This window comes from Pristiophorus japonicus, unplaced genomic scaffold (genome assembly GCF_044704955.1).
Source record: "Pristiophorus japonicus isolate sPriJap1 unplaced genomic scaffold, sPriJap1.hap1 HAP1_SCAFFOLD_52, whole genome shotgun sequence".
Lineage (NCBI taxonomy): Eukaryota > Metazoa > Chordata > Chondrichthyes > Pristiophoridae > Pristiophorus > Pristiophorus japonicus.
The window spans coordinates 4,542,806-4,556,958 of NW_027254426.1; the positions used below are offsets into that span (position 1 = coordinate 4,542,806).

Consider the following 14,153-nt stretch of genomic DNA (forward strand, 5'->3'; position numbering starts at 1 on the left):
GCTTGTATTCACTGGAGTTCAGAAGAATGAGAGGGGACCTCATAGAAACATATAAAATTCTGACGGGGTTAGACAGGTTAGATGCAGGAAGAATGTTCCCAATGTTGGGGAAGTGCAGAACCAGAGGTCACAGTCTAAGGATAAGGGGTAAGCCATTTAGGACCGAGATGCGGAGGAACTTCTTCACCCAGAGAGTGGTGAACCTGTGGAATTCTCTACCACAGAAAGTTGTTGAGGCCAATTCGCTAAATATATTCAAAAAGGAGTTAGATGAGGTCCTTACTACTAGGGGGATCAAGGGGTATGGCGAGAAAGCAGGAATGGGGTACTGAAATTAAATGTTCAGCCATGAACTCATTGAATGGCGGTGCAGGCTGGAAGGGCCGAATGGCCTACTCCTGCACCTATTTTCTATGTTTCTATGTTTCTATGTTTCCCCTTTCATACCTGAAGTTCCAGGTTAGGCGTGTCTCCCACAAGTTCACCACCTAGTGGTCATTGTTCTCACAGTCTACAACTTGTCATTTTATGCATGGCTGACAATGCTGGTTGAATACATGACATCACCTTCTACCCCAAAGTCTTATTGGGATCACAGGTTGAGTCTTTCTGGTGGTTTACGCTCTCTTGTCGAGCGTCTGAGTTGGGGCTCCGGTTGTTGGGCGCTGGCCTGTGTGTCTGCTGTTTGCGGTGCCTCAGGCCTATCCGGACTGCCCACAGTGACTGGGCTCTCCTCCCTTTGGTTCCGGTGTTCGGTCACCTGTGCTAGAGTGAACTCTATATCGTGTTCTTCCTCTGCTTCTTCTATGGGGTTATTGAACTTCCTTTTTGTTTGATCCACGTGTTTGCGGCAGATTTGTCCATTGGTAAGTTTAACTGCCAGAATCCTATGGCCCTCTTTGGCAATCATAGTGCCTGCGAGCCATTTAGGCCCTGCAATGTAGTTATGGACAACAACAGGGTCGTTTACACCAATATATCGAGCCCTCGCATTCCTGCCATGGTAGTTATATTGTGATTGGCGCCTGCTCTCAACAATTTCTTTCATGGTGGGGTGTATAAGGAATAACGGGTTTTGAGCGTCCTTATCATTAGCAGCCCTGCGGGTGGAACCCCTGTGAGCGAGTGTGGTCGGGATCTATTGGCCAACAGGAGGCGTGATAAGTGGCTTTGTCGGGAACCCCCTTGGATTCTGAGCATCCTTTGTTTGATTATCTGCACTTTTTGCTCTGCCTGGCCGTTTGAGGCTGGCTTGAACGGTGCCTTTCTGACATGGTTAATTCTATGGCCTGCCATGAAGTCCTGGCATTCAGTGCTTGTGAAGCACGGGCCATTGTCGCTGACCAAGATGTCCGGTAGACCGTGGGCGGCGAACATTGCCCGTAGACTTTCTACCATGGCAGAGGATGTGCTTGAATTTAAAATGTCACACTCGATCCATTTGGAATGGGTGTCGACTGCAACCAAAAACATTTTTCCGATGAATGGACCTGCGTAGTCATCATGGATGCGTGACCAAGGCTTGGTGGGCCATGGCCAGGGGCTAAGGGTGGCTTCCCTGGGCGCATTGCCCAGCTGGGCACACGTGTTGCACCTGCGAACACAAACTTCCACATCTGCATCTATCCCTGGCCACCAAACGTGTGACCTGGCAATTGCCTTCATCATGACAATGCCCGGATGCTTATTGTGGAGTTCTCTGATGAACACCTCTCTGCCCATCTGGGGCAAGACTACGCGGTTTCCCCATAGTAGGCAATTGGCCTGAATCGAGAGTTCAGCCCTGCCCCTGTGAAATGGTTTAAATTCCTCAGGGCATGCCCTGTACGTGGCTACCCAGTCCCCATTCAGGACATATTTCTTGACTAGGGTCACTATTTGTCCAGACTTTAATCTGACGGGCTGCCACAGGTGAGCCTTCGCTTCTGAAAGCTTAAACAGCCATGACCCTCTCAGCAGCATGCTCGGTAGCCCCCTCAGTTGTGGCTGGTGGGAGCCTGCTGAGTGCATCGGCGCAGTTTTCAGTGCGCGGTCTGTGCCGAATTGTGTAGTCATAGACAGATAACGTGAGTGCCCACCTCTGTATGCGGGCCGATGCGTTTGCATTTATGACCTTGTTGTCGGCCAAAAGTGACGTTAGGGGTTTGTGATCTGCCTCCAGCTCAAATTTCCTGCCAAACAGGTACTGGGGCATTATCTTTACCGAATATACACATGCGAGCGCCTCCTTTTCTAACATCGCGTAGCCCTTTTCTGCCTGGGACAGACTTCTGGAGGCATAAGCTACCGGCTGTAACTGACCCTTGGCATTGACATGCTGCAACACACACCCGACACCATAGGACGACGCATCGCACGTTAACACAAGTTTCTTACATGGGTCATATCGCGTTAACAGATTGTTGGAACATAACAAATTGTGTGCTCTATTAAAAGCCCTTTCCTGGCTGTCCCCCCAGACCCATTCGCGACCTTTGCTTAGGAGCACGTGTAGCGGCTCGAGCAGCGTGCTCAATTTGGGAAGAAAGTTACCAAATAGTTGGGGAGCCCCAGGAACAAACGCAGCTCCGTCGTGTTACGGGGTCTGGGTGCTCTCTGGATCGCTTCCGTCTTGGACGCAGTAGGGCTCATCCCGTCTACTCCTACCCTCATCCCCAGGAATTCTACCTCTGGAGCTAGGAAGATGCACTTCGCCTTTTTCAGTCGCAGCCCTACCCGGTCCAGTCTGCGTAGCACCTCCTCCAGGTTGTGGAGGTGTTCTTCAGTATCGTAACCCGTGATGAGGATGTCGTCCTGAAAAACCACCGTCCCTGGAATCGACTTGAGGAGGCTTTCCATATTTCATTGGAAGATCGCGGCGGCCGAGCGAATCCCGAACGCACATCTGTTGTACGCAAACAACCACTTGTGTGTCATGATGGTGGTCAGCTTCTTCAACTCACTCGCCAGCTCTTGGGTCATGTAAGCTGAGGTCAATTTTGAAAAAACTTTGCCACCGGATAGTGTCGCAAAGAGGTCCTCCGCTTTCGATAACGGGTACTGGTCTTGGAGTGACACCCGATTAATGGTGGCCTTTGCAATCACCATATATCCTGACCGACCCAACCGCCTTGAGCATCGGAACAATCGGGCTCGCCCAGTCACTGAATTCGACTGGCAAGATGATGCCTTCCCTCTGCAGGCGGTCCAATTCGCCTTCTATCTTTTCCCACATCACGTACGGCACCGCTCTGGCCTTGTGGTGCACTGGCCTGGCGTACCCCAGGTTCCTTGTCTTCTGAGCAATGAACATTTGAAACCAATTTCAAAAATTCAGAGTGTGTTAAGTCAGATAGGGTGTAAAATATCATCGATGATGAAAGCTCCTGAAATTATTCCAGTTCAGTTATTGAAGTATTGACTGTAAATCTGCAAAACAATCCGGGTGGGAATATTGGCCCAAAAATTCCGGTTGGAGGCTTCCCGCGGACAATTCCTTTCCGATCGGTGATGTTTTAATCACCCCGCCTCCCACAGAGTTTAATTAATTACATGTAATTATTTGAAAAATGTTTGAATTAAAAAGTTACTTTCCGAACTCGGACTCCCTCTGTGAATGCCTAACCACTAAACGAGCAGGATACGCATTAAATAATTTAATTCCAGACGTAATATTTTCTTTGCTGTTTCACAATAACCAGACCTATGCTCCAAAATCTGTCTCACCGTTTCCCCGGTGTCAGTCAGAGAAGCACATGGGACTGAATCAGTGACTTTGATTTTTCGTCCTGTCTTCTGAAGCGCCGCACGGTCCCACTCCGACAGTCAATGAGCTGTTGGGACGTTGGTGTATCCAGGCTGTGGGTGGCCACCCCGAGCGCAGCAGAGGGATTTCTGCATTAGTTCTGGGTGGGGACAGTATTTCCCCTTCTCTCTTCCTCTTGTCTATATCCCTCTGCTTTGTTTTCTGTATTTATTCCCCCGGCCTCATTTTATGTGTTTAAAAGGGAACAAAAGATGAAGTGGGCGACACTCTGGAACAATTTCTCTCACTCAAATATATCTATTTAGTGAAGTGAAATAAAGAGCAATTAAAGAATAAGGGAGAAACCACTGTCGCTCTTTTGACAGGAGAATAAACTCGCCCATGACTGTTCATCCACAGCAAGTTTAAACATAATCTTCCTGCACGGGATCCTTTCACGTGGAAAGCAAACGTGATAAGGGCTCCACTGCGGAAACCGCTCTGACCAGAAGTACAGCAGAGGGCAGCTGACCAGTGAATGCCTTCTGTGCTGATCGGGAATGTGTTGGCTCACCTTAAACAACTTCTGTCCCTCACTGACAGCTGTCAATCCTTCTCCTCCGCTGCCCTTTACACAAACATGTCACTGATCCCCACCCACCACCCCACAATCCCATCGTGTTATCTTCCATGTTAGCACAGTCGGGCCGCGGAGACACCTACTCTCTCCCCGCAGTTATTGAACTCAGTCAGTCTGTAAAATTAAAGGGGAACAAGTGTCCCGCAAAGGGCAGGTGAAGGGAGAGAGTCTGTAACCTGGGTTTAATTGGTTGTCAAAGGCTACCCGTCCTGTTGTGTATTTCCAGAAGTTTCCTGCTTTCACAGGTGGAGATACCGGGGCTGGACCATGCTCCTAAAATACAATGAGATCGGGATAAAAGTTCCTCACATACTCAGGGCAAAATAAATGATTGAAGTTCTACAATTGATTAATTAATGATGTTTAAATCAATGAATCTTTTTTTCACATGAGATGGATGTAACTCTTTCTTGTAAGGTTTTAATTTTGATGGAAGTGCAATTTCCCTGGCCGGAAATCGACCCAGGGCCGCGGTGGTGAGAGCGCCGAATCCTAATCACTGGACCACCAGGGAACGCTGCATTGCTGCATCGCTGCATCGTAATGCTTGGTGTCATTATTGTCCTTTTCAATCCACTTTATTCACACCGAAACATATTGTAACAGTGATCTGAATTTAACGCCACGTGATTCTTTGAAGTCACCTTTCAATGATTGGGTAAAACCACTCCTTATACCACCGAAAAACAGCTTCGATTCCAGGTCAGGGCGGTAACTTCTGTAACAGCTTTTTTCAATTCAAAACCTTATAAAATTGACGACATGCAGCAAATATGAAAAAATAAGAATTAATTTAATCACCGTTAAATAACCGATAACCTTTTTCAAGGTGAAATAAATAATAATATAGTTACTGAGGGACAGTAGTATCTTTAATCATTCATTTTATCTTTACATGTGATGAATTTTTATCCCTATCTCATTTACATGCTGTATGAGAAATTGTAAGTGTTTATGACTCAGTTGTAAAACCATTGATTGTGTGTGTGTCTATTCTTGATAGGAGGAGCACTTGAGACCGAAGTTCCAGTTCTATATATGTATCAATAGAATCAATTTTCACCAGTTCCTTTAAACCCAATAACATAATTTATTTTGAGTGGGCTGGATGGAGGAACATGATACATGTAAAAAATTGTTATCGTTTTACTTGTGCTGAATGTTCATAAAAGTATTGGAGTGGAAACTCACTGGATAACAGCACAGCTTGCAATGTTTGCGGAATATATTCGTGCAGCCAAAATGCACGATGACAACCCGGAACTGTGCGGCACCGAATCCTCGGGGAAAAACATTAAAAGGCTTCGCCCGGAGATGGGTTTGGATTACCCACCTTTCAATTACCAGCCGAATGCGCTAAACCATTAAACACTGCAAGACATGCAAAACCAGGGTGTCAGTCAGTTAAAGCTTCAGGTTACTCCGACCGGGATGGAACTTATCCACTCTCAGTTGTACTTTTCCCAAGTAAAGGGTGGGACATTCATTGTGGATGTGTGGAAGCAGTCTGGCCCCGCACACTGCAGACACTTCCATGTCACCACCAACCAGCTCTCCCACAACCGGTGTGATCTACTTTCCAGCCTTCCGGTGCCTTGTCTGTGACGAAGTATGTTTCAAAAGTTTTGCCATAGTTGGTTCCATGGTGTAATGGTGAGCCCTCTTGATTTTAAATCTAGCGATCTGAGTTTAAATCTCGGTGAAACCTAAATTCTTGTTGTCCCAGCTGCTGAAAATTTGGGACAAACAAGTGAAAGACACCTGGTGCTGGTGGGCAGTTTTGTTGCCTTTGTCATTGAAGCTTGATCTACAAGTCGAGTTGTCAAATTGTTTGCTCAACCGTCAGTTATCTGCTACAAATCAGCGGAGGACAAATCACTTTGTTGTCTAATGCTGCCTTTGCCTGCACAATGTGTGCTGAGATTATCTGTGCAATATGCATTCCGCAGGATGAATAAAAGCAATGCTTTTTGAAATGCAGGCACTGCATGTTTTGCACTCGACAAAACGTTGCATTTTCTTTCATTCATTTTACATTAATGCATTGCAATGCCAACGCACTTTTTACGTGGCAAGATCGATAATTAGCAGAGCAGAATGAAAAGATCGCAAAGTTTCTGTTTAAAGAATGGACTCAGTCGAGAATATTTTGTGGATTTTATTTTTCTGAGGCTATTTTCCCTGTGCTGGGGACACCCTGCGCAGATATGTGAAAAAGCTGGTTTTGTTAAAACTCCAGAGAACGCATGGAAGTTAGCTGGGACAAAAGAGCTGTCAGTCATCCATTGACAAAAGAGCTGCCGGCCAGGAAGGGGGGCCACTGACAAAGCCACTCTAATTTGTAAAAGCACTTCTCACTTCCATCTCAGAAGGAGACACAGAACAATGAACCCACCAGCCTGGCCAGCCAAGGAGGAGCTGGGTCTTTCCCAACACAAATGCTCAGAGAGATGCCCAGACTAAGGGCCATCAGCCCAATGCATGGGTGGGATGGCCCATCACTGACTAAGTACCCGTGCTTAGAAACAAAAGGGTTTTAAAGATTGGCAGGAAAGATAGGGGTAGCATGACTCCCAGAAAGACAGGGTCCTTTCCACTTTATTTTTAGCTTGGAGCTTGGTGTGAAGCTTGGAGCTTGCAGCTTGCAGCTTGTGTCTAGAGAGAGCCCCCTCTCCCTCTCGCTCTCGCTCTACCGATCGATGTACCAGAGGAAGAGGCCGCAGTTTTGCAGAAGAAGCCACCGAGACTGAAGACCAGGCACTGAGCTGAGCAAGGAAACCGGCTGCGTGTGGTGGTGAACATGGTCGGGAGTGTCCCAAGCCAGTAACCAGATATCCCAGGCCAGCTGGGTAAGGGCTCAGGGTTTTCTCAGAAGTGAAGCTTTTCAGGGCTATTCTGGGGAGGGTAATTCATTGGTAGGGGTGGGGTTAGAATCCACCAGGGAATTACTGCGTGTTACTAGGTTCATTTCTGTATTGTATGTATATTGTTTGTAACCTGGATTTAATTCTCCACAGAGACAGTGATTTAGTTTAGCAGTGCATGTTTTAGCCATTGTATGTTAGACCAAATAAATATAGTACGATTTATCACCGAAGCATCCCTTTCTGTGACTCATTTAATTTACACTCTGAATAATAATTCCCGGATCTAGAACTTTCGTAAGGTGGGGGCGATTCAAACCGTCCGTCTGGCAATTGGGCGAGGATCACAAACACTTACAATATTTACGAAAGGATATACTTGCTTTGGAGGCAGTTCAGAGAAGGTTCACTGGGTTGACTCCGGAGATGAGGGGTTGACTTATGAGAAAAGGTTGAGTAGGTTGGGCCTCTACTCATTGGAATTCAGAAGAATGAGAGGTGTACTTATCGAAACGTATAAGGTAATGAGGGAGCTTGATAAGGTGGATGCAGAGAGGATGGTTCCACTGATAGGGGAGACAAGAACTTGGGGACATAATCTCAGAATAAGGGTCCTCCCATTTAAATCTGTGATGAAAGGAATTTCTTCTCTCAGAGGGTTGTAAATCTGTCGAACTCACTGCCTCAGAGAGCTGAGAAAGCCACGACATTTGATAAATTTAAGACAGAGATAGCTTCTTAACTGATAAGGGAATAAGGCTTATGGGGAACGGGCAGCGATGTGGACTTGAGTCCATGATCGGATCAGCCATGACCATATTAAATGGCGGAGCAGGCTCTAGGGGCCATATGGCCTACTCCTGCTCCTAGTTCTTAAGTTCTTATGTTCTGAATAGCGACACACAAAAAAATGCTTTGATCATGGTTACACCTTATCTTCACGTTTGTCAAACAGTTGGCTCATTGGTCTCGGGCTGTGATTTCCCTTCGGAGTTGTTCATTGAAATTTACGAGGGGTCCCAGAGGAGCCCTGATATTGCTCGCATATTTTGAAATTGCATCGAACTTTTGCAAAGAAGGACTTGCATATCTGCAGCGCCTTTCAGGAACTCATGATGCCCCAAAGCGCTTTACAGCCATTGAGTTATGTTTGAAGTGTTGTAGTTTGGGGAAAGATGTGCCCAGATCACCAAATATGAACCTCAACTCTTTGCAAAGAGTTTGGTGCAAACAATCAGGCGTCTCAGGGACTTGGACTTTCTTTGAATAAGTTTTGCTTGTACCTGCATTCAAGCTTGAAACAGCAACTGGGCTTCCATCTCACGGGACGTTTGGGGTTGATGTGCGTCGCTTTCAATCTTGGAAATTTAACCAAGCAAAGAAACGGTGAATCCAACTGTCCCTGTAAGCATTTAGTTCCCATTTAATCACAGGAATATCCTCAGCCAGGAGCTGAAAAGGAATTAAAACTTAATACCGGCTTCGCGACAATCAGAATACTTTGTCACAGACAAGGCACCGGAAGGCTGGAAGGTAGATCACACCGGTTGTGGGAGAGCTGGTTGGTGGTGACATGGAAGTATCTGCAGTGTGCGGAACCCGACTGCTTCCACGCATCCACAATGAATGTCCCTTCATTTATTTGGGAAAAGTACAACTGAGAGTGGACAAGTTCCATACCGGTCAGAGCAAACTGAAGCTTTAACTGACTGACACCCTGGTTGTGGATGTGTTGCACCTTATACTTCCATCCGTCCCTGTGGCGCAATGGTTTAGTGCTTTTGGCTGTTAACCAAAAGGTTGGTGGTTCAAGCCCACCCAGGTACAAAGTGTTTAACTGTTTTTCCCCGAGTATTCGGTGCCGCACAGTCCCAGGTTGTCATTGTGCGTTTTGGCTGCACGACTATATTCCGCAAATGTTGCCAGCAGTGCTATTATCCAGTTTGTTCCCACTCCAATATTTTATGAGCATTCAGTTCAAGTAAAACGATAACAATTTTTTACATGGATCATGTTCCTCCATCCAGCCCACTAGAAATAAATTATGTGATTGGGTTTAAAGAAACTGGTGGAAATTGATTCTATTGATACATATATGGGGCCCAAGTTTCCACATGATTTGCGCCTGATTTTTAGGAGCAACTGGTGGAGAACAGACTATCTTAGAAATCGCAATTCTCCACATTATATTTTCTGCAGTTCTAGTCAGGTAGAACAGTTCCACTTTGGAACAGAATTTTTTCTTCAAAAGGGGGCATGTCCGGCCACTGACGCCTGATTTCAAAGTTTCCACAGTGAAAACGTCCTCCAAACTAAGTTAGAATGTAGCAAGTGAAGATTTTTGTCGAACTGAAAAAACCTGTTCTCCACATTAAAAAATCAGGCGCAGATTACAAATTAGGCGAACATACGCAAGAACATAAGAACATGAGGAATAGGAGCAGGAGTCGGCCATACGCCCCTCGAGCCTGTTCCATCATTTAGTACGATCATGGCCGATCCGATCATGGACTCAGGTCAACTTCCCTGCCCGCTCCTCAAAGCACAGGACAAATGATTGTAGTATTGACTGTCCCTCAGTTAGCATTTCTTTGATTGTGCAAAAGAAGGTGAGGGGTTAATTTCCCGTGAAAGCAACACAAAAGCAATTTACACAGATGCCGTCGAGGCTATCTGTTCTCAAGTGCCTGTTTTTGTTTCACACTGTTCATCACAGCTTGTACTTCAGTCTTGAAAGGTAAAAAGTGCATTGGCATTGCAATGCATTCATGTAAATGCTTGGCATGAAAAGAAAATGCAAATTTTTTCGAGTACAAAACATGCAGTGCCTTCATTTCAAAAAGCGTTGCTTTTATTCATCCTGCTGAAAGCATATTGCACAGATAATCTCAGCACACATTGTGCAGGTAAAGGCAGCATTAGATAAAAAAACTGGTTTCTGCTCCGCTGATTTGTAACAGGTAACTGATGGTTGAACACACGATTTGACAACTGGACTCGCAGATCAAGCATCACTGACAAAGGCAACACAACTGCCCACCAACACCAAGTGTCTTTCACTTGTTTGTCCCAAATTTTCAGCCACTGGGACAACAAGAATTGAGGTTCCACTGATATTTGAACTCAGATCACTGGATTCAAAGTCCAGAGTGCTCACCATTACACCATGGAACCAACCACACAACAATCTTTGAAACAGTTCTCAAAAACAAAAAAATCATCTCCAACATTGCACTTTGGCTCGGCCTTTTCTCATGTTTCATGTCAGTTTCCCTTCTTTGCACTCTGCTAATTATCGACGCAGAGCAATTCACACAGATGCCGTCGAGTAGCTGTTTCTGTTTCACACTGTTCATCACAGCTTGTACTTCAGTCTTGCCAGGTAAAAAGTGCGTTGGCATTGCAATGCATTAATGTAAAATGCTTGGCATGAAAAGAAAATGCAACGTTTTTTCGAGTGCAAAGGTTCACCAGACTGATTCACGGGATGGCAGGACCGACATATGAGGAGAGACTGGATCGACTGTGCCTTTATTCACTGGAGTTTAGAAGAATGAGAGGGGATCTCATAGAAACAAATAAAATTTTGATGGGACTGGACAGGTTAGATGCAGGAAGAATTTTGCCAATATTGGGGAAGTCCAGAACCATGGAACACAGTCTCGGAATAATGGGTAAGCCATTTAGGACCGAGATGAGGAGAACCTTCTTCACTCAGAAAGTTGTTAACCTGTGCAATTCACTACTGCAGAGAGTTTTTGATAACAGTTCATTGGATATATTCAAGAGGGAGTTCGATGTGGCCCTGACGGCTAAAGGGATCAAGAGGTATGGAGACAAAGAAGGAATTGGGTACTGAGGTGAATGATCAGCCATGATCTTATTGTGTGATGGTGCAGGCTCGAAGGGCTGAATGGCCTACTCCTGCAAGTATTTTCTATGTTTCTATGTTTCTATGAAGTGCCTGCATTTCAAAAAGCGTTGCTTTTATTCATCCTGCGGAATGCATAATGCACAGATAATCTCAGCACACATTGTGCAGGCAAAGGCAGCATTCGACAACAAACTGATTTCTCCTCCGCTGATTTGTAAAAGGTAACTGATTGTTGAGCAGACGATTTGACAACTAGACTTGTGGATCAAGCATCAATGACAAAGGCAACAAAACTTCCCTCCAGCACCAGGTATCTTTCACTTGTTTGTCCCTAAATTTCAGCAGTTGGGACAACAAGCATTCAGGTTCTACTGAGATTTGAACTCAGATAATTGGATTTAAAGTCCAGAGTGCTCACCATTACACCATGGAACCAACTACACCAAAATCTTTGAAACATTTCTCAAAAACAGCAAAATCATCTCCAACATTACACTTTGGTTCGGCCTTTTTTTATCTCTCGTGGCAGTGCCTGTATTTCAAAAAGCGTTATTTTTGTTCATCTTGCTGAATACATATTGCACAGATAATCTCAGCACACATTGTGCAGGTAAAGGCAGTATTATAGACAATAAACTGTTTTCTCCTCCGCTGATTCGTAACAGGTAACTGATGGTGAGCAACATAGAAACATAGAAAAAAACAGGTGCAGGATTAAGCCATTCGGCCCTTCGAGCCTTCCCCGCCATTCTATAAGATCATGGCTGACCATTCCTTCAGTACCCCCATCCAGCTTTCTCTCCATACCCCTTGATCCCCTTAACCGTAAGAGCCATATCTAACTCCCTCTTGAATATATCCAATGAACTGGCATCAACAACTCTCTGCGGCAGGAAATTCCACAGGTTAAGAACTCTCTGAGTGAAGAAGTTTCTCCTCATCTTGGTCCTAAATGGCCTACCCCTTATCCTAAGACTATAACCCCTGGTTCTGGACTTCCCCAACATCGGGAACATTCTTCCTGTATCTAACCTGTCCAGTCCCGTCAGAATCTTATACGTTTCGATGAGATCCCCTCTCATCCTTCAAAACTCCAGTGAATGAACACACGATTTGGCAACGAGACTTGTCGATCAAGCATCAATGACAAAGGCAACAAAACTGCCCACCAGGTGTCTTTCATCTGTTTGTCCCAAATTTTCAGCAGCTGGGACAACAAGCATTTAGGTTCCCCCAAGATTTGAACTCAGATCGCTGAATTCAGAGTCCTTACCATTACACCATGGAACCAACAATGCAAAAATTATTTGAAACATTTCTCAAAAACAATAAAATCATCTCCAACATTACACTTTGGCTCAGACTTTTCTCTTCCATAGCGTTCCCCTCTTTACGTTCTGCTAATTATCGATGCAGACCAATTCACACAGATGCCGTCGAGGCTTTGGGTTCTCAATTGCCTGTTTTTCTTCAACACTGTTCATCACAGCTTGTACATCAGTCTTGACAGGTAAAAAGTGCATTGGCATTGCAATGCATTAATGTAAATGCTTGGCATGAAAAGAAAATGCAAATGTTTTCGAGTGCAAAACATGCAGTGCCTGCATTTCAAAAAGCGTTGCTTTTATTCATCCTGCTGAAAGCATATTGCACAGATAATCTCAGCACACATTGTGCAGGTAAAGGCAGCATTAGATAAAAAAACTGGTTTCTCCTCCGCTGATTTGTAACAGGTAACTGATGGTTGAACACACGATTTGACAACTAGACTCGCAGATCAAGCATCACTGACAAAGGCAACACAACTGCCCACCAAATCCAGGTGTCTTTCACTTGTTTGTCCCAAATTTTCAGCCACTGGGACAACAAGAATTAAGGTTACACTGCGATTTGAACTCAGATCACTGGATTCAAAGTCCAGAGTGTTCACCATTACACCATGGAACCAACCACACAAAAATCTTTGAAACAGTTCTCAAAAACAAAAAATTCATCTCCAACATTGCACTTTGGATCGGCCTTTTCTCATGTTTCATGTCAGTTGACCTTCTTTGCACTCTGCTAATTATCGACGCAGAGCAATTCACACAGATGCCGTCGAGTAGCTGTTTCTGTTTCACACTGTTCATCACAGCTTGTACTTCAGTCTTGCCAGGTAAAAAGTGCGTTGGCATTGCAATGCATTAATGTAAAATGCTAGGCATGAAAAGAAAATGCAACGTTTTGTCGAGAGCAAAGGTTCACCAGACTGATTCGCGTGATGGCAGGACCGACATATGAGGAGACACTGGATCGACTGTGCCTTTATTCACTGGAGTTTAGAAGAATGAGAGGGGATCTCATAGAAACATATAAAATTTTGATGGGACTGGACAGGTTAGATGCAGGAAGAATGTTCCCAATATTGGGGATGTCCAGAACCATGGAACACAGTCTCGGAATAATGGGTAAGACATTTAGGACTGAGATGAGGAGAACCTTCTTCACTGAGAAAGTTGTTAACCTGTGCAATTCACTACTGCAGAGAGTTTTAGATAACAGTTCATTGGATATATTCAAGAGGGAGTTTGATGTGGCCCTGACGGCTAAAGGGATCAAGAGTTATGGAGACTAAGCAGGAATTGGGTACTGAGGTGAATGATCAGCAATGATCTTATTGTGTGATGGTGCAGGCTCGAAGGGCTGAATGGCCTACTCCTGCAAGTATTTTCTATGTTTCGATGTTTCTATGAAGTGCCTGCATTTCAAAAAGCGTTGCTTTTATTGATCCTGCGGAATGCATATTGCACAGATAATCTCAGCACACATTGTGCAGGCAAAGGCAGCATTCGACAACAAACTGATTTCTCCTCCGCTGATTTGTAAAAGGTAACTGATTGTTGAGCAGACGATTTGACAACTAGACTTGTGGATCAAGCATCAATGACAAAGGCAACAAAACTTCCCTCCAGCACCAGGTATCTTTCACTTGTTTGTCCCTAAATTTCAGCAGTTGGGACAACAAGCATTCAGGTTCTACTGAGATTTGAACTCAGATAATTGGATTTAAAG

The 14,153-nt window shown here is 44.9% G+C and overlaps 2 non-coding genes across 2 annotated transcripts; one reads left to right on the forward strand and one right to left on the reverse strand.

Annotated features, from left to right (window-relative positions):
• Positions 1–8,981: 8,981 nt before the first annotated feature.
• trnan-guu (transfer RNA asparagine (anticodon GUU)) lies at positions 8,982–9,055 on the forward strand. Its single transcript has one exon. It is a non-coding gene; the product is annotated as a tRNA-Asn (tRNA).
• A 1,275-nt stretch (positions 9,056–10,330) lies between these two features.
• Positions 10,331–10,402, reverse strand: trnaq-uug (transfer RNA glutamine (anticodon UUG)). Its single transcript has one exon. It is a non-coding gene; the product is annotated as a tRNA-Gln (tRNA).
• Between the last annotated feature and the right edge of the window lie 3,751 nt (positions 10,403–14,153).